Source organism: Athene cunicularia, assembly GCF_003259725.1.
Source record: "Athene cunicularia isolate RWA chromosome 4 unlocalized genomic scaffold, athCun1 chr4_part2, whole genome shotgun sequence".
Lineage (NCBI taxonomy): Eukaryota > Metazoa > Chordata > Aves > Strigiformes > Strigidae > Athene > Athene cunicularia.
The window spans coordinates 30242194-30261158 of NW_020799099.1; the positions used below are offsets into that span (position 1 = coordinate 30242194).

Genomic DNA, 18965 nt, shown 5'->3' on the forward strand with positions numbered 1-18965 from the left:
GGAAACAACTGAAAACAAACCCCCAAAACGTAACAGGCCCAATGTGTTTGAGGGTTCCAACGTGTGATACGGACTTTTCAGGTGCAGGAGGTTCCGTCCTGAAAAGTGCTTTGCGGTCATAGTGTGTTTTGATAGTTTGCCACTAACTTTGATGGAGAAACAGGCTGTGCAGAGCAGCTCAGAACTCCTCAGAACCTGCAAACCATAGTTTGTGGGGGAAGGACTTTTATCACACCAATGCTGCTTTTTTCCATGAAGCAAATATCACTCTGTGTGTTAAAGCTGCTAAGCATCACAGTCAAGATATAACTGAAAAAAACACCTGAGTGAAAATAAATGATTACAGTCTGTTAAGTGCAAAATGAGAAATTACTTTTTCATTCTTTGTGTCATGTGCTATTTCAGTTAGTCCATGTCTAATACCATTGTCCTTATGTTTTACATGCCTCAGTGTGATTTTGTTATGTTTTTGTATTTTCATCCCACTTAAGGGATTCTAAAGTGAAATAGAATGGTCTTGGTTTTTATAGACTTGTAATAAAAATTACAAGCCTTTTTTTCTGAGTCACTTCAGTCATACCTCCAATTTTGGTTCTCAGTTACATCACGTATCTCCCTTCTCTGTGCTTTAATTATTAGGTTGTTTAAATGAAAACAAAGCTAAATCTCACTAAATTCAATAATATTCTGCTTAAAGAGTACTTAGTCTTTCTTCTGACATGTGATACTACTTGTGGTTTTGTTTTTAAAATGAAGCATTAAGAGATTGAAGGCACTTTTGTGCTTAACATATTTCTAAACTGTTTTCCTGTTAAATCTTTACTTGAAAAAATACTCCCCAAAGATGAAAGCATATTTGTCTTAGACAGTGCTTATGTTCTAAAGGTCATCTGTGTTGGCCACAGGATTCAAGCTGTGCGTTGTTTAATAACATATCTGCACTTCATCTAGAGCTAGTTACCCCCTCCTGCAAACAGAGATGTTGTAAGATATCTACAGTACCATTCTGCAATGGTGAAATAGCAGGCATGTTTCATTGATTACATCAAGGGTTTGGCGACAGTCCTGTGGAGATGAAAAGTGCATCTTTTTACTTTGTTGCCCAACAATCATTGGAGTGGACATGCTTGGTATCTTTTGCCCTGGATTTATGCAGAAGCTTCATGTGTGACATGGCATTATTGATTAGATTAAGAGCCCACCTTTTTTCTTCACATGCCATCTACCTGCAAAGATGTGGGTAACCTGCACGAAGTAAAGTGTTCTGTCATGTAAATACGGGCTATCAGTGAATACAGTTGTTCAGTGACAACTTCACTTTTAGCCTTATTTCAGTCTTGAGACACCTTTTCCGTCTGGCAGAAATTTACACTGAAGCATCATCTTACATTTTTAATATAGCTCTGAGTTTTGCTGTGACAACTCTCTAGGATAAGAGAGTTGGCTGATACTTTGAGTTGATGCTCCTTTGAATCCGTGCTGTCACGGTATGGTGGCTCAAGGTATTTTCACTCATTAGGTTGAACTTAAACGGAAACTAGTGTACTGAAATAGCAGCAGTCTGTTTATCAGGTTTAGTTTTGTTACTGTGTTGGACAAACATAGATCTAGCATCACTCCTGCAGGCATGCCAATTGAGGATATACAGCTATTGGATTCTACCAAATGCTTAAATAATAAACCCAGTGCCTCATGAAGTTAGCGTTGCTGATGTCTGTGGCAGACTTCAGTGATCATTAACTTTCTGTTGTGGAAGGGTGAACCGTTAGTCTCATCCATTCGAATCTGCTGCTATCACATCAACAATCAGAAATTCCTGTGGACCGTGTTCCTTCCATTCATCCATGTTATGGTTTGGTTTTCACATGTCCTCCCCACAGTGCTTGACTTGTTTTAGCACAGTGGTGCTAGCCATGGTCTTCCTCATGGCCTTTTAAAGTGGCACTCCAGGCTGTAGAAAACTTTCCATTCTTATGTTGTGCCCAGAAATAGATCCATTGACTAGACTTCCATCACTTGATGGGAATGGAGCAGTGATCTGGGCTGCTGGCGTGCTGTGGATGGCAGTTGGTCCATATGGAGGCCCGTGTTTTGGTCCTAACGCTCATGTTGTGACACACTTACAGGCGTGTGACAGAAGGAACTTGCAAATAAGAGAAAAAGAACTTGCAAAATGATTGATACAGCCTTTGATCTGGTTCATTTCTCCAGTTGGAATACCTGTAAGGAAGCAGGGTAGCAGATGATGAGCCCTAAGCTAAAGGTTGTTTTGGCTAGCCTGACTGGTGTGGTTTGGTCACCTGCATGCACCCGTTTCTTGATTTGCTGCTTCATCTTCCATCTGTTGTGAGAAGTGAGTTAGAATGAAGATGATATTCATCCAGTCATGAGAGAGGCTCTGCTTGGTCAGTCCATGGAATGCCGTATCTCCTGTGTCATAGCGTATCTCCAGAAAAGAGCAGTTGTCCGAGGAAGCAGATAGGCTACGCTTTCATAAACTCTGTCTTATCATATAGAGATAAGTCTCTGTGGCACAGACGCCTCCTTAAGCAGAGGTCATGTCTTTATTAAATTGTGTTATGATTTTTCTGGTGTGAATTTTTCCAATTCTTTTAAAATCTGATGTAAATATTTTGCACCAATAATGTGACCTGGCGCTGAGGGATCTGGTGGAGTTGAGAACGGTCAGTGTGAGGTTCGTGGTTGGACTAGATGGTCTTCAAAGGTCTTTTCCAACAGAGATGATTCTGGGATTCTGTCCTATGATGAAGAAATTCCCCTGCTGCAATAATTGAAGAAAGTGAGCAGATCCCATGTAAAACAAAAATATTAAACAATTTATTGGGAAACAATGTCTTGTGATCCTAGAACATTTAGCCCAGAAGAATGATATACATGAATGTGGTTTTGATCACATTTAAAAGTATTTTGTGATTGTGGTAATTATGAGTCATAAAAATGCGACTTGTTTTGAAAAAATGGCTGGGATGAGCATACGTGGTTCAGATCAGAAACAAGCTTTGCCACCTGAGCTGTGGGGTGAAAGGAGATGAGGCTGGTTGAGTGAGGGATGAAGATTCAGACACAGATGAGAAAAATGTGACAAGAACTGTTACACATTTTTTGGTTTTATTCAGACTTGAGTTTCTGGTGTTTCACATCACATATGAAATATTCCATGATAACTTTGGGTCAGCAGAAATCCAACCCTCCAATTTATTTTTATAATTCTGTAGTATATTTCCCTCTACTTGGTTTTAATTTTCCTTTAAAAGTCATGACAAAGATAAGCCTTGCAGTATGTGTGTCAGATTTCAGACAGGTTTGTTTGTACCTGGTGATAGAACAATCTAGTCTTATTATATTTTCTGTACAACACTCTTCTTACATTCTTCTTTTATCTACTACTTCTGTGTCTGGTGGCAATCTTCTGTTTCTGGTTCTGTCATCTTTGCTTGGCTATTTTTCTGTTTCTTCCTTTTTGTTAGGAGTTTCTGTCTCCATTTGCAGTGCTGACCGCTCATTTGCCTCTGCAGTCCTGCACTCCAGAAGCTTCTTCAAACTGGAGGTGCCCAGCTTCCCTCACGGAAGGTGCAATCTCCCTTCCTCTCTAGAGGGGTACATGACAGCTCAGCAGCCTGGACAAAGACAAAAAAGTCTTCCTCTTCAGTGCCTAGCCACTCTTTTTTTTTTTTTTTTTTTTTTTTTTTAATAGGACATAATATGGGTAACATAACAAATTATGAGCAAACCAGTTATGTTGTCTTTCTTCTAAGCTGCTATTGTGAAAAAGACAGGAAAAAAATTGCTTTGGAGGGGAAGGATTGGTTGCGAGAGGCTTTTCTATGGCTGAATACAAAGGTCAACCTTTTGATTTCTTTTTCCTTCTGGTCCTTTCTTCACCTATGTTTTCAATGCTACCTCTATAAGTAGTTACATCTATGAATGTAGACACATAGGGAGGTCACAGGGAGACCTAAACCATACCCATTTTACAATGACATTAAGACTCCAAGAAGCCTCATGAAGAATATTCCACTCATTTCTCTATTCAGGTGGCAGTGAAACACAGGTTTTGATGGAGAATATGGTAATGTGAACATTCCTAACATAACTTATAACCCTTATAACATTAAATTTTGCCCGATGTCCCTGGGATTTATATGAGCAGGTCTCTGAGGTGTTTTTCATAATCTCACCCTGAGTGTTTGGTAGAGCTGAAAATCCCGAAGAGGAACCTCTTTATGTCTGAATTCCAACAACTGGTTTCACGCTACCACCGAGACTGCTTTCTAGAAATGACCTTGAAAAATGTGGTGATTCACACTGTGTCTTAGTTTATGTGTGCAAACTGCTGCGGAGTTGGGCCGACGAGAATAATTGGATTTGGTGCGAGGAGGGGGAGGGAATTTTGTACTCTAATTGACTTTATTTTATAATTTATGACAGGAGTGCCCATTGCCTTAGATAGGCCTCTTATATAAATCTCTTCACGTATTCCTGTGTGAATATACATATTTATAGAATTCTAAATACGTAAACCTGCAAGTGTGTTAGGCCCGGACTGTTCAAGCAGCAGCGTTTAATCTTCCCAGTGAAGGTTTAGTTTGCTGTCAGATGGCACTACTGGATTTTGACCCAAACCTATGATACCATACCTCAACACTTGTCTGAACTATTTTTTATGAATATTCTTCCAGCAACATGGAGGGTTTTTTTTGTCTGGAAGATTCACATGAAGGAATAGGAAAATGAGGGAAAAGGTATTATACAGACACATTCATAATGTATGTAGAGGATCAATGGACAGTGCAACACAGTAATTATCAGAAAACTTTCTAGAACAGATGGACAAGGATTTTTCATTCTGAGCCTGTGAGGAAAACAGACCATTTGGTAATTTTTTCAGTAAAATATAACTGCTGTAATTTACAAACTAACCTGCCTCCTCAAAGTGTCTTTTTTAAAAGATTGTGTGGTGTCATTCTCTTGAATTTTTGGTCTTTTTTTTTTCCTTTTTTTTAATTCTCATCATCTATAGAAATATGAAGTGCTGGCCTTCTTGTTATTTCTGTTGATTAACTGAGAATTTCACATGACTTTCCCCTTGCATTTGTTATAAATCATGCTAGGCAGCTAACCTTCTCTGCATGATTTCTCTTCAATAATTAAATCTAGCATTTCCAGCTGCTGTAAAATTTGTTGCCCTTTTCTGTTTGGATATGTTTTTTCATGTGGAAGACTTGGGCTTCCTCACAGTTTTAATTCTTACTCAGTTTCAATTTATAGGCAGTGTGTAATAAACTGAATGTTGTACTTCATGGTTCATGCTGGGAAACGAATCTTCATATTTGTGTAAGCATTACCTTGATAGAGATAAGATGCAACGCTAGGCAAGTGTTCCAGTAGTGACTTGGATGTAGCTGTTTGTTTTTTGTTTCCTGGGCAGAAAACAAAATTCAGTGGTTCTGTTGATTGATAACCTTGTGTATTCTGCGCCTTCTACTCTTTGGTGTACTAGACATTAAATGTTAGATGATGTTATTTGTATCAGAGGAAGTAACTAAAGAGTCCTGCAAATCCATTGTGGCAGAATACCCGTAAGTCAAAGAGAATGTCTGGGAGCCCTTGGAAGAATTATGAAAAGGTATTTGTCGTCTTTGTAGTTTCCGTAGATGATGGTTACTTCTTTATGTACTGCAGAAAAGAAAGTTTTAATCCTTGGCTGGGTCCCTGTTCTCCACACAATTTTCCAGTGTTTTTAATAAAAGCTGCTTTGTTATACAACTTGTGCATCAAATAATCTTCCTCACAGAATCCTTCTATATGCAGTGTTATTCAACACACTTAATGGCAATGACTTTATTTATTAGAAAAAAAAAAGATTTTGGAATGGTTTCCACGGATATTCTATCTAGTACTGTGGGTTATCAGCAACAAATCTTTAGAGTACACGTGAAGATAATGGATAGTGCAAGTTGTGGGCGTCCTACAGTAATGTAACCAAAAGTTATAGTCTGTAAGACTGCCAAAATGTAATGTGGCAACACAAAGGAAGTTAGATGTGCCCTCAAAGAAAAACAAGGCTTTACACATTTTGTCATGAATGCGCTTAACACTCTCTCCAATTTAGATTTTTTAAAAAAATGCTGCCCTTTGCATTGGGCAGGTTGGCCATTACAGTGCTGTCTGTCAGTAGAGGGAAGACAAATTTTAATTTCGATTTCTAAACACTTTTATTTTTTGAGGCATTATAAATTCTTCAGCAGAGCGCTGAGCATGGAAAAAATTTTATTTTTTTTTTTTTCTATTCGAGGATTAACCAGTTTTGTTCTACTGGAGGATTAACCAGGTTTTTTTCTGCTGAAATATGTTGACAAGTCCTAAACTGGAAAGTTAAATTTCTCATGTTTCTGAGGTGGCAGTTTTTAGGATTCATTATCACATGTGTGTCAAAAGATTCTGAAATGAGAAGTTCATTTTCTGTTTGAACAGTATAACATTTTCCATTCACATGTGCTCAGGGAAGTGTTGGGATATAAAGTATTGCTTGATTATGAAAGGAGGAGTGAAAAGTTGTGGTTTCTCTTTCACTGTGCCTTAATGAGCAATGGGAGGAGGAGGAATGAAAACTTGAACTGGAATGCCGAGACATCTTTTATTGTTATATCTCAATTTTAAATCAAAATTATTACAGAAATATGTCTACGAGCTATCAAAGATATAATAATATTGTTTCTGAAGCAGCTTGAAAGAAAATTAATTTTCAAACTACTCTCTCCTGTAGACTTTTCTGATGAAACAAGATGCTATCTTTATTTCTGGCTCTGGATATTTTTGGCAAATTAGGAAGCAAACTATGTGAAGACTTAAATCTAATAAGTATCAATGTTTTGGGCTTTTGAAGTCATACTGAATATGGAAATGAAATAGATCATAACTGTAGCTATTTCTTATCAGAAGAGGTCTATTCTCATTTTTCTGATACTAATGAAATTTATTGATTTATAATTAATGCTTAGTGTTTAGCAGTATATTATTGAGACTCTTCCATGTTTTATAATCTGTGCTATGTTGCACGTACATATTAAGTGTAATTTGAAAAAAAATCCAGGGACATCAGGAAGATATTAGTCTTTCTGCACAGTGTTTTACAATATTAGCTTTAAACCTCTTTACAATAATTTTGTAACATATAAATATTTTACAAATACTTTTTATGGCCTTTTCAATCTCATTTTACTTATTAAACACAACAATTTACTTTTCACTTCCTGTGAATGATAAACTTTCCTTTGTTTTAAAAACTTTTTACTCCCTCTCATAAGTACTGTTACAGCTGATTATTTTCACTAGAGATTATCAATGAGTTTAATTAATCTGCTCTCTATGGTTCTGGAAGTCTTAGCAGAACATGATGTGGAGTTCTTGTTATTTTAGCATTTGTAGACCCTGGAAAGCTAAAGAAACCTGTGCCAGAAGGAGTCAAAGACTCAGCTCCTGGAACCACTTATGTTTTATCATTTTGCTGTGCTACTGTAACGGCTGAATCAAAATAGCACAGGCATGGTGAACATGGGGTAATTGGAAGAAGGGAGAGCCAGCACTGTATGCTTTGGCTGTAGTCTGTCTTCTGCTAGACAGGGAACAGACATCCCTTTCTGAACTTCTGCTGTGGCAGTGCATCTTAACTTTGTGTGTGAAATCCATAATCGTAAGGCTGACAGGGTGTGGTGTTCTGTTTTTTTGGGGTTTTTTTTGTTTATTTTTAAAATAAATTATTTAACTCACTAGCTAAGTACCACATAAAATCCAGAATAACAATTAGTGCGTGCTTACAAGATTCATCAACATAAATAAGGTAATACCTAGCCTAAACAGCATTTTATTAGCATCGGTTTCTGTTTGTTCTTTTTTCTTTTCATCTACAGATTCTAAATTTCAAACTTGCTCTTTTGAAAAAATAACTCTTTAAAATTATATGGAGGAAGAAGTGAGTGAAATATAATAATTATACCATAGAATATCTCTTCCACAGTAATGACTTAATGAGTTAATTCTAAGTGCTCATGTGTTAGGAAAACAAGTATAGAAATACAAATGTCTGGCCTTGTATTAATATGTGCAGGGTTTATATAGGTAACTTCCACTTACCACAGATAATTCTTTGTGAATACTGAACTATGATGGAAATTACTCAAATACTCATCTCTTAGGTATTACAGAGCTACAGGTTTTGACAGTTTTCTGGAATAGAAAACAATTTGAAGATAAACTTGATTAACTTGAACTTTGTTTAGAGCATTCAAAATCCCAAATAATTTAGGCTATCAACACGATCCACTTGGAAATTCCATGCCTTTTTTTTTTATTCATTTCCATTAATAATGATGTTGTTCTGTTACACACATGAGTGGTTTGGTGAGACTCAAGAACATCTATACTGGGCTAGACCAAAAGTCTGCCAAACTCAGCATTCTGTTTGTGACAGAGTTGAGTAGCACGTGCCTGGAGACAAGCCCAAGAACAGTGCGGTGGTATCGGGGTGCTTCCTTGGGTCTGCCCGGGTGGCAGGGATACCAATTTGCACAAAGATTTGCAGTTCTCCATATGAATTTCACCTGTTGTTTTATCTCCCAATCACTGTATTAGCATTTTTCGTGTCTGAGCGTTGTTTCTACTACATTGAATTACTCTAGAGCTATCAGCAAAATTTGACACCTCTTCCACTCTGCAGTCATTTCTAAATACGTTTAATATCACAGTGGGATTCAGTTGATGATTTCCGTTGACTTTGAAGACTAGCTATTCTTTCTTAAACCTGTTTCCTTTTTTTAATCAATTTTTATTAACGTGAGGATGTTCCTTTATGCCCTACCACATCCTGCCTTTCTTTAAATATCTTTTTGGCATTCAAACAGCGGACTTTATGAATTGGATCTTTCTCGTCTGTGTCTCCAGTGGCTTGTTGAAAGAAATCTAATGAAGCATGACTTCCCTTTGCAAAAGCAGTGATGACTCTTGCCAGTTTGTTTACTCCATTGTTTGCTTTTTCCTTTAAACACAGCTACCAGTTTGCCTTTTATAAACTTAAGAATTTCTGCCATGTAGTTCCCCACTGTCCTCCAGTCCATTTGGCATATCTCATTCCTCTGGCACTGAGGCAGTTTGAACAAGGATGCTGTAGCTAATGTCTGAACTCATCCTCGAGTTCTTCTAGATCCCCTGAGTGAGTACTCTGTTGGTCCTAGCAGTTGGTCACTTGTCAGGTTTCTTTTGTAACTTCTCAACTAGCACTTCTCTCTGGTGGTCTGGTGTTCCAAGAGCTCTCTTTATCCTTTGATCTTCTTTTAGCTCTACAGAGATAACAGGCTTAGTGCTCCTGATTTGTTTGAAAAATAATTTATTGATGCCTTTTTTGCCTTTATGCAAGTGCTCTTCAAACTCTTTTGGCCTGCTTCATTCTGGTTTTAAAACTAACATGCTGTAGTTCACATATTTTTCTGTTTTCCTTCTTTGAACAGACTTCTTGAAGGATGACATTTTCTTACAGCCTTCTTTCCTTGCAAATTAACCATTCCGGCTTTTTTTTTTTTTCTTTTAAAAAGCCTTTTGATGGATGGCATACATTTCCTTTGAACCCCTAATATTCTATCTTTTTATACAGTTTTGTGTTGTCTATAAAAACACTTTCTGTGTTTTCTTGCATATCTTTATGCTCGTAATACGAAAACTAAGCTAGCTAGATAAGAAATTTCTTGCTTCAAATTAGATGTTCCCATCAGAAACGTTGTTGTTCTCAACTATTCATGAGAAATAAATCAGTAGCGCGTACCTTGTTTATTATTCATGTGCAGACTTTTATGGTAGCTCGTGCCAGGCAGTGATTCTATAATACTCTTGACTGAAGTAATACAGTGTATATGGAGTATAAATTCCTAGGACTAGCAGAGCAAATATCCTAGTGTGCTTTCCTCTAAAGTTCCTGTCCAAGATAACTTGCATTACTTATGTATCCTTTTAACAACAGTATTAGGAGTTGTTCAGCTTTGAGGAAAAAAACACTGGTGACAGTAAGCATCTCTCCTATGTGCATTATTGTAAGTTGGTTTGATCTGAGAAAGACATTATATTAAAATAAATCTGATACTGGTGCTGAAAAGGTCACAAGAGATCTTCAGGGTCTGAATACCCCAAAGGTGTGTTTCCTCACTATCCCAAATGGTAGGTTAGATTTAAATATTCTGCTCGATTGTAAGCTTTTTCCAATATATTTTTACTTGTATTTATCTTTTGACTTCGGTAGTCTTTTGTGCAAGGTTTAATTCTTGCCGGGATGAGAGAGCACGTGGCTGTTGCCCCTCCCCCACCCGCACCGGTCGGGCTGGAAGTTAAACACAGACCCCGGCTAAAATAACAAGAAATTTAATACAACAGAGTGATAGAACAATCTGAATAACAACAGTATCAATGGTAACAACAATAAACAGCAATAACAGTGAACAAGACAAAAGATATGCAGAGAAATACCACTAAATGATCAAGGAGCAAACCCGCCGCGTGTATGGCAAAAACCAACACCAGAAGCGAAAGGTAAAAAGGCTCCGCCCCTGAACCTGATGTCAGCATGGTATGAATAACCCAGCTGGAGATCCCTTCCCCCTCTCTCTCTGCTGGGGAGAACTTTACTGTATCCTGGCTGAACCAGGACATCTTTTTTTCTTTATTTCTTATTATTACTTTTTTATTCTCACACCTCACTTCATTTCACTAGGCTAAATAAGTTTAATTCTTCTAGTTTTTTTTTCTTCTAAGGGTGGCATCTACATACTCTAGATCATCCTAGTAGCTCTGCTCTGTGTCTGTTCTTGGAAGATTGATTCCTACTACAACATGGATGAGAGACTAATCACATTGATAAGTCCCTTATCAAGCCAATTACCCTATCTCAAACTGTGGATGCTTAAGGAAGAGTTTATTAAAAGGGCAGACATAGTAACACTTTCCCAGAACACATGCACACTCATCTGCAATTTGAAGTGACTTCTGATTTTTGCTTGCTGGAAATGGTGGCCATGTGATAAGTACCACTTTGGGGATTCTTGCTCCCCGTTTGCCCAGTAAAACCTTGGCTCCACACAGACTTTTGTTAAGAGTTACACTGTCTCAACTGTGAATTGTACTGGCATCTTGGTTTCATTCTTGTATTGTAAAATGCCTTTTCTCTGCTTGCGAGTCGGGTTGGAGGGGAGACATTGATCACAACCAGTGTTTCTTGGAACAACTTCTGTTCATTATACTGTTGTCATTAATAGTTAGCAGCTGTTCACAGTAACAGCTTTATTCTACACACAATGTCATCACTTACAGGTTTTCGGTTGGAGCTTACAGCTGGGAACCTGACTCCAACTGTATACTCCAACAACTGTAATGAGGGATTTATTCCAGTAGCTTGAGAAAGTCCTGCCGAAGGTCCTTTTGCTTTGTGGCTCCTGCCAAAGGTCCTTTTGCTTTGTGGCTCCTGCTGAAGGGCCTGTGCTCTATATACAATCTTGTATTACTTGTGTAGAGTAGCCATCATGTCGTCTGGGTTGTACAAGTTACTGCTGGTACTAGTGTGTGCTAGTGGTGATGTAAAATTTGAGCAGACCCAAGGTATTCTGAGTTGATCATATTTTGCAGATCCAACAAGACTGCCAGTCCCTACAGTTTACAAGCTCTTGGAAACTTTCACACACAACCTTCTCAGCATGCATTCTCCATCTCTTTGGTCTGCTTTTTCCTGGTGACTGTCTCCATCTAACTTTATAAGAATCTATAGAACCCTTTCATGCAAACTCACCTAGAAAGGGTTCTTTATACCACATGATTTCACAGAATTCCTCTATCCCTCCTGAGTTGTCTTTTTTTTTTTTCCCCTCCACTTTGAAAACTCCTACTGTTACACAGTTCTTCGGTAGTGATTCCAATTCTGAATCCTTCCAAAATGCTTCTCAGTTCATATTCCTGATATCATATCATATGCTATCATATTTCCTGATGGAAGAGCCAAAACTGCACCCAGCATTCCAGATGTGGACACACCAGGAATTGATAAATACACAGTGTTTTCCGTGGTGTTCTCTTCCCAGTGGTTCCTTATCCTGTATTTGATTCCTGCTTATCCTGTACTGAGCTGATGGTTTCACAGAAGTATGTTGTTGATATCATTATGGGAAAAAGGAGAGAAGATAAAGGTGAACTCAGAGTTCATCATTTTATATCTAAAATTAGATTCTTTCCTATATTTCTGTTATCTACACTGAAGTTCCTGTGCTGTTTTATTACCACAATGACTTGATCTTCCAAGCCCCCCCCCTAGTTCCTCACAAACACTTCCCAGTCATACAGTTCTGTATAGCTTAGTATCAGCAATGACCCTTGTCACTTCATTATTCACTCATTCTTCAGATTTTTTTTACATATATGTTGAACGGCCTGAAATGATCACAAACTGACAGAAATTGTATGGTTAATGTTAGTTTGACCAGAAACTTACCTAATATTTTCTCTCTTCTCCTTCCAGAAGTAGCTTTTCTGGTTCTTGTCATTTACTCTTCCTTTGGCTGCTTTATGTTTTGCTTTTCTTCTGTGATGTTGGTCTAGATAAGTCTAGTTTCCTAAAATGTGGCTTTAAAAATCAAAGTAGTTGTCTTGCGTGAGTGGAGAATTTGTGCTTACTGATGTTTTAAGAGCTTTGATGAAATAAAAAGTTAGAGTATACCTCTGTTGTTATTTGTACAGATAACATTTCCATTGAAGGTAAAAGTATAAATGTCAAAACTATTCTGAAAAAAAAAAGTTAATTACAGCATGAGCTGATAGTTTTAGCTTTTGTGCACCCAGAGGAACCCGAAACTGCTGTTTCTGGTAAAACAGAATGGTGAATCAAACAGTTTATAATAGCATTAGCTTCCAGATAAAATATTTTCAATTAGTCTTTATAATTCCAGAATTAGTGGAAACATTTATGTCTTTAGATTCTTCCATCAAGGCACAGGGAAGTGAATTATTGAAAACATAAAAATAAATTTGTTTGCTTTCTGTCAGAGTTCATATCCACAGCCAACCTTGATAGAAGACCAGAATGATTTAGACAAGTTTGCTTTGGAGATTCATAACATATGCTTGCTGGACAGAATTGAGTTATCTCTGCTCTGGAGAGTAAGTTATTGTAGCAGGAGCTGACAGAGATGAAGATAACTGAGGGAAATTCAATTACCTTTTAGTGTTTTCCTTCTAATAGGATTCTTAATGTGAAAAAGATCCTTAGATGATGCGCCTATGTTGCTTTGTGACATCTGCTTTGATACCTGCATCCAGCATATAGTGAACTCTTCTTTTCAGGCCTTCATTAAGGATGAAATATGCATCTGATTGCTAAATGGGTGTTAACTTTTGATCCAGCATATTGGATCATTTGTAGCCCAGATGTATTTGACAGTCTTTTGGCAGTAGTCTTGAATATTCTCTCAAATGCAATTTTATTTTCAAAAGTAGTTTTTATGTGAGAAACTTGCTTATAGCAGGAACTGAACAAAGTGCTCACAAAACTGTAAAACATTTCCCTATATTCTAGTTCTGTTTCTGCATGTTTGTTTTCTCATTTGACTTTTCCTGGCAGAAGCACCTGAGCTGCAAATGCTGCTTATGACTGACCTCGGTCCAGGCTGTTGGGTTAAAGCCTCTCCCATTTGTCTGTAGCTGAATTTCATGCGAAACTTCTGCACTTACCAGGTGAAATGCTGGGGTTTCAACCCCTAGCCCCAAACTAAGGTTGACATGTGGGTGATTCCCACAGCCCTTCCCAAAGGGGGGTGAGTTTGCCTTTAGGCTTCCCTCCAGGGTGGGGCTGCCTGGCAGGGAGAGCCATTGGGTAAAGGAGCCCCAGGGGTCCTGCATGAAGTAACCAAGGGTCAGGTGTCCCACTGAGGGATAAAAGCTGAGAGCCCTTGCAGGCAGGGGCAGTGTCTGTCTGTGAGGTGGATGCCCTGTGCAGAGTTCCCTGTTGGGGAAGGACCTCCTGCCTCCCTGGGACTGGGCTCCAGTCAGGTCTGGCTTTTGTAAACGCGGGCTCTGTAAAGATTCAGTATGCGACTTCCTTGGTCTTATGTATTTCATTTGTTGACTCGGTTGTCTCCCGTTCCCATTTATGGGAGACTGCATGTCACCATTTATTCCACCCATTATTGGTTGTGTGGTGGTGTTGTTGGGGTCAGTGGGATTGATGTCCATTATGTATAACCTGACTGACTTGTTTGTACCCCATGTGCTGACCCTTTTGTATCAAATGCAATTTGGTTATTGATTCATCTTTATGCTGGCTGTGTCCTTTATGCTAGGCCTGATAATTGGCAAAACACCAGGGTAGGCTGGTGCATACAGGTATTACGATGTTATTATTTGTATTGCTTGTAAAAATGTCTTTTTTGTAATGGCTGATGGAAGTTTAGAAGTGACTTTATGAAGCCAGCTCATTCTGCAGCTGTGTGTGTGAAACCATACTGCACACAAGTTTGTGTACCTGCAATATACTTTCTTTTACTGACCGTTAAACTACTGACTGTAGCTGAATGTAGATGTGTGTATATCCTCCAAAAGGTTTTATTTTTAAAGCTCTCACCCTTATCAGCTTTGGAAAAATAAAAGTCTGCTTTTTTATCTGGAGGATTTACCCAAGCACTTGCACAGTGATATTTCTATCAAAGAAAGGAAGAACAAGTATCTTCATATTCGATTTATTTGCAAACCCCAAACAGGTTTAGATGTCCCTAAAAGACATTCCTGACCCAGTAGAAGTTTGTATTGAAAATCCAGTCCAGAGTTTGAGTAGTTACTTGTCTTGACCTATGTCTTCTTGACTTCGCAAGCTAGAGGTACACCAGTGATTCTCTTGTTTGCACTTAAACCCTAGTGTTCACAGTCTCATCTTGGAGTTAAGGTTTCCTCATTTAGGCATCAAAGTTTGATTCATGCAGGTTGATTTTTTTTTTTTTTTAATATTCATGAAAGCGGCTTATGAAAATCAACTTTGGGGCAAGGTGGGAAGTAAAAACATGCATTAAAATACTGAGATGTTTAGAAAAGTCCATCAGTAGAGCCTGAAGGCATTTACAGTTAAGATTTTCAATGTTACCTATATTAGTCACATAGAGTACTTGCCTCTTTCATTTATTAGAATATTATTGAGGAGGAGGTTGTGGAAAATACAGCATCTAGTGTAATATTTTATTCTGAACTGTATTTCTCATTTCAATGAAAGCTTCAGCCTCACACTGAGAATGCTCTGTTCTGAATACAAAATGTAGTGGCTATGCTGAAATAAATACCTCCATGAGTGATGGATGAAAAGAGACAGTAATTGTTTAAATAGAGATTTTACAATTAAATTGCTAAAATGATTTTTGTTTTGAAGTCCGTCTGGGATCCAGGGAGGGGAAGTGGTAGAAAACTATAAATCCATACCCAGCCAAGGGTGACATTCCTCATCTTTTATAAAGGTAGCTTTTTTTTTTTTTTAAAAAATTTCTGAGTAGATCTATACAGCTTTCCAGGAAAGGGAACAAGAATGTGCTGATCAGAATTCTCAACAGGGACTGAAAGGTCCTTTCACATTGCCACTTCTATCTCACAGGTTTGCAGTCTAGTTTTTCATCTTAACTTCCCTGTATTAGCTTTTAAATGGGAATCACTGTAATAAATTTTTTGAAAAATAGATATTTTTTTTTCTTTCTGCTTCATCTGATTCTTTTATAGAAATGTTTACAGAATGGGTCCGCCTACTGATTTTTTTTCTTTGACCTAAATAGGAGAAAACAGCCATTCCCTTTGAGATGATCATAGATCATGAAAACGAAGATCTATCAGTCAGTTAAGTTGCTTTTCAGATGATCACTGTATCGGGGAAGGTGCCAAGTGACTTAGAGACCTCTGGATTTCACCCTGAATCTGAAGCCCTCCTGGAAGTGGCAGAGTCAATCCTTAAAAAGCCTTACCATTCAGAAAACCAGGTTGTCCTCACTGTTCTGTTTCACTCAAGGAAGAAGAGATGTTTCCTGATATTTTCCTCACCACTCTTCTTCTCCGTCCCACCTTTTTCCTAGGTGCGTTTCTAGGTCCCTGCTATTAAATCACTTTTCAGAAAATGCATCTTCAAAGACTTCTGGCTATCTTAAAAGGAAATAACCAGATTTGAATATCACTTGGAAAGTGATGGTAGTGGTTATAATGATGAGCAGTGCAAGTGCTTTGGTCATTATTACACTTGGTTGTACTTTGTGTGCCCTAGTGCCAAGATACTGGGGTTTTTTGGTCAAAAATTTGTTGGAATAAATTCTGGGTCTAAGCAGTAATGCCACAGTTATGGCATAATGGATTTTGGGATGTTTGTGCTCCTTCCATCCCTTTCATTGCCTGTTCTTGCAGGAACTTGAGATGTAAATCTCATCAAACTATCCTGAACTGTGTGTTGCCCATAGAGTAATTTGATTCCATCTTTTGTGACTGATTCCAATTTTTGCCTCAGAAATATTTAAGGGAGGTGACAGACAAAGCAAGCAAAATGCTCAGTTATTGGATGGATTACTATATGATAGAGAATATATGGCAATTGTGAAACAGATTTTGTTGTTACTTGGGACCAGAGGCGTAGAATACACCATCAGGGTGCCATGAGAGCCGGCAATTCCTCCGCAGGGGGTTAAGTTGGGAGCTCACTGCGGTACCACAGGACCTCACCAAGCATCTCCAACCTGCCACCCACCATGGGAAGAACAGGGCAGCCCTGGGGGAGTGTGGCACAGAGCCTCCACAGTTGGGCAGAACAGGATCATTCTCAGCTGCGCTGGCTCTGTACTGGCCCTCATCCCCAGGACGACCTTATGTCACCTGCAGACATCTCTTGCTATGCTACCGTTAGTCCTAAACACATTAAACATCTACAGAAGGAAAAAAATCAGATATTCTGACTCCTGAAATATTTTTGCATATTTTTTCCTACTCTGCCTGTTACCCTAAAAACCTCATTTCTGAGCAGTTGTTGGTAGCCTTGAAGCCAGCATCATCCATATTGCCATTGGACCAACACTGTTTTGCAAGGCAATTTCATGTGGTCAGCAGCAGAGGAGGGAGGAATGTTGCTCAGGTTATTTTTGAATGGCAGTTGTTTGAAGCTACTCAGAAATTTGGAATATTAGAAATAGATTATTGGCCAGAGTGTAGCTGAAGCTGTTAAAGTGTGTGAGAAACGTTACGTGGCTCTTTGGTATGTCCAATAACTGTCAAATCCATGTGTTTTATGTAATGTTTTATATCATTTCGGTGGTTTCATTATTGTGCATGCTTGGTGGAAGCTGGTGATTTTGATTAGTCATTGTTTTTTCTTTCAAAACCTATAATGTTAATGAGTTAACTGTAACTCGCATCAAATCTGAGATTCTTGCTTTAAAAATCCACAGAATTGATACTGTGGTTTTTTTATCCTGTATGGCTGTTGTGCTCTAAACATGACAAGCTCCAAGTATCGAGTTTATTATTTTATACTGAATTATAGTAAATTAGTGAAATCTAGTTAAGCAGGATTTGTGCATTTGTAGTGTGTAATCTGTTTTGTGCCATTACCCCAACATCCAGGAGTTTAGCTGTTTGTAACAACCGCTGATAACTGTTACTGAGGGGTAGTATAAAAACACCCACATGCCATCTGAAAAAAACGAACCAGGGAGAAAAATATTGCATGCTGAACCGAAACAACGCCAAAAATAAAACTCAGCAAGAGCAGCAGAGCCTTGGAAATAGGACGTTTGATATTTAATATTGAAATGAGAAACAGAAAAGGATCTTATATGCTGCTCTTATTTAAATGAGTATGTTTATAGAGTGGGTTTTTTTTTAATGTTGACAAAAAGGATGATGCCAGTAGAAACTTGTTGCTGTGTAGTACTCATTTCTCTGAAGGTAGAATCTGTGGTAGGTGTAATGCTGACTCTTACGTTGTTGTGGTCTTTTCATTTAAACCAAGTGATCAAGAAAAATATGAATTTCAAAGCAGTTTTTATAGAGTATTTTTAGTCCTTGTTCCATGTTGCTCAATATAAGATCTAGAGTTGTGCGAATGAGTGTTTTAAACTTCAGCTGCTGTAAATTAAAGCAGACACTGTTGTCTTCTCACACTTTGAAGAGTCAGAGTATTTCAAATGTTGTTTTATGGATAATAAAATCAGTTTTAAAAAGAAACAAATTTTAGAGCCAAATGTCAACCATTCAAGGGTGGCAGAACTTTTTCTGAATTAAAAATTAATTAAACCCCAAACCTATTGATAACTATCTCATGTTGTCCAGAAATTCCAAAATTGTGTTACATAAATGCATGAGGACCAATCACGAAGGAAAAAATGTCATATGCTAGTTGAAATGAAATAGAAAACATAATCGAAAAAGGAGTGGGAAAAAAATCAAGTTAAAATAACTTGCTTTTCATAGTTTGATATAGGATTTCTGACATGAGGCCTTAATTTAAGGATATGGTTAAGCTAAGGCTGGGATTGTGACTGCTTAACATGTTTCCAAAGTAAGTGGCTAGGATTGATTTTAAAGAATAACTGTTATAAAAAACCAATATTTTAAGAATCCTTCCCATTTGCTTCTGGATTTTATTTATTTATTATATAAATAAATAAAATTATATTATATAAATATATAATTATATCAAAATATCCTGTTTTTAAATACTGAGTCCTCCAAAGAATAAGCCTCTTGAGGATCTTAGTTTGCTATAAGATGAAAAGCAAGTGTGGAGAAACTTGTGAATCAGCAATACTAGGCTTTTTATTTTTGAATAAAATCCCATATGATCCTTTTTTTTTTCTCCCCACAGATTCTCTGATAGTCATTTGAAAATACTCTGACCCCCCCCCCAAAAAAAAAAA

General features: G+C 37.8%; 1 protein-coding gene across 4 annotated transcripts in view; it reads left to right on the plus strand.

Annotated features, from left to right (window-relative positions):
• LRBA (LPS responsive beige-like anchor protein) overlaps positions 1-18965 on the plus strand; it is a 404059-nt gene that overhangs the window by 141540 nt on the left and 243554 nt on the right. The window lies entirely within an intron of this gene.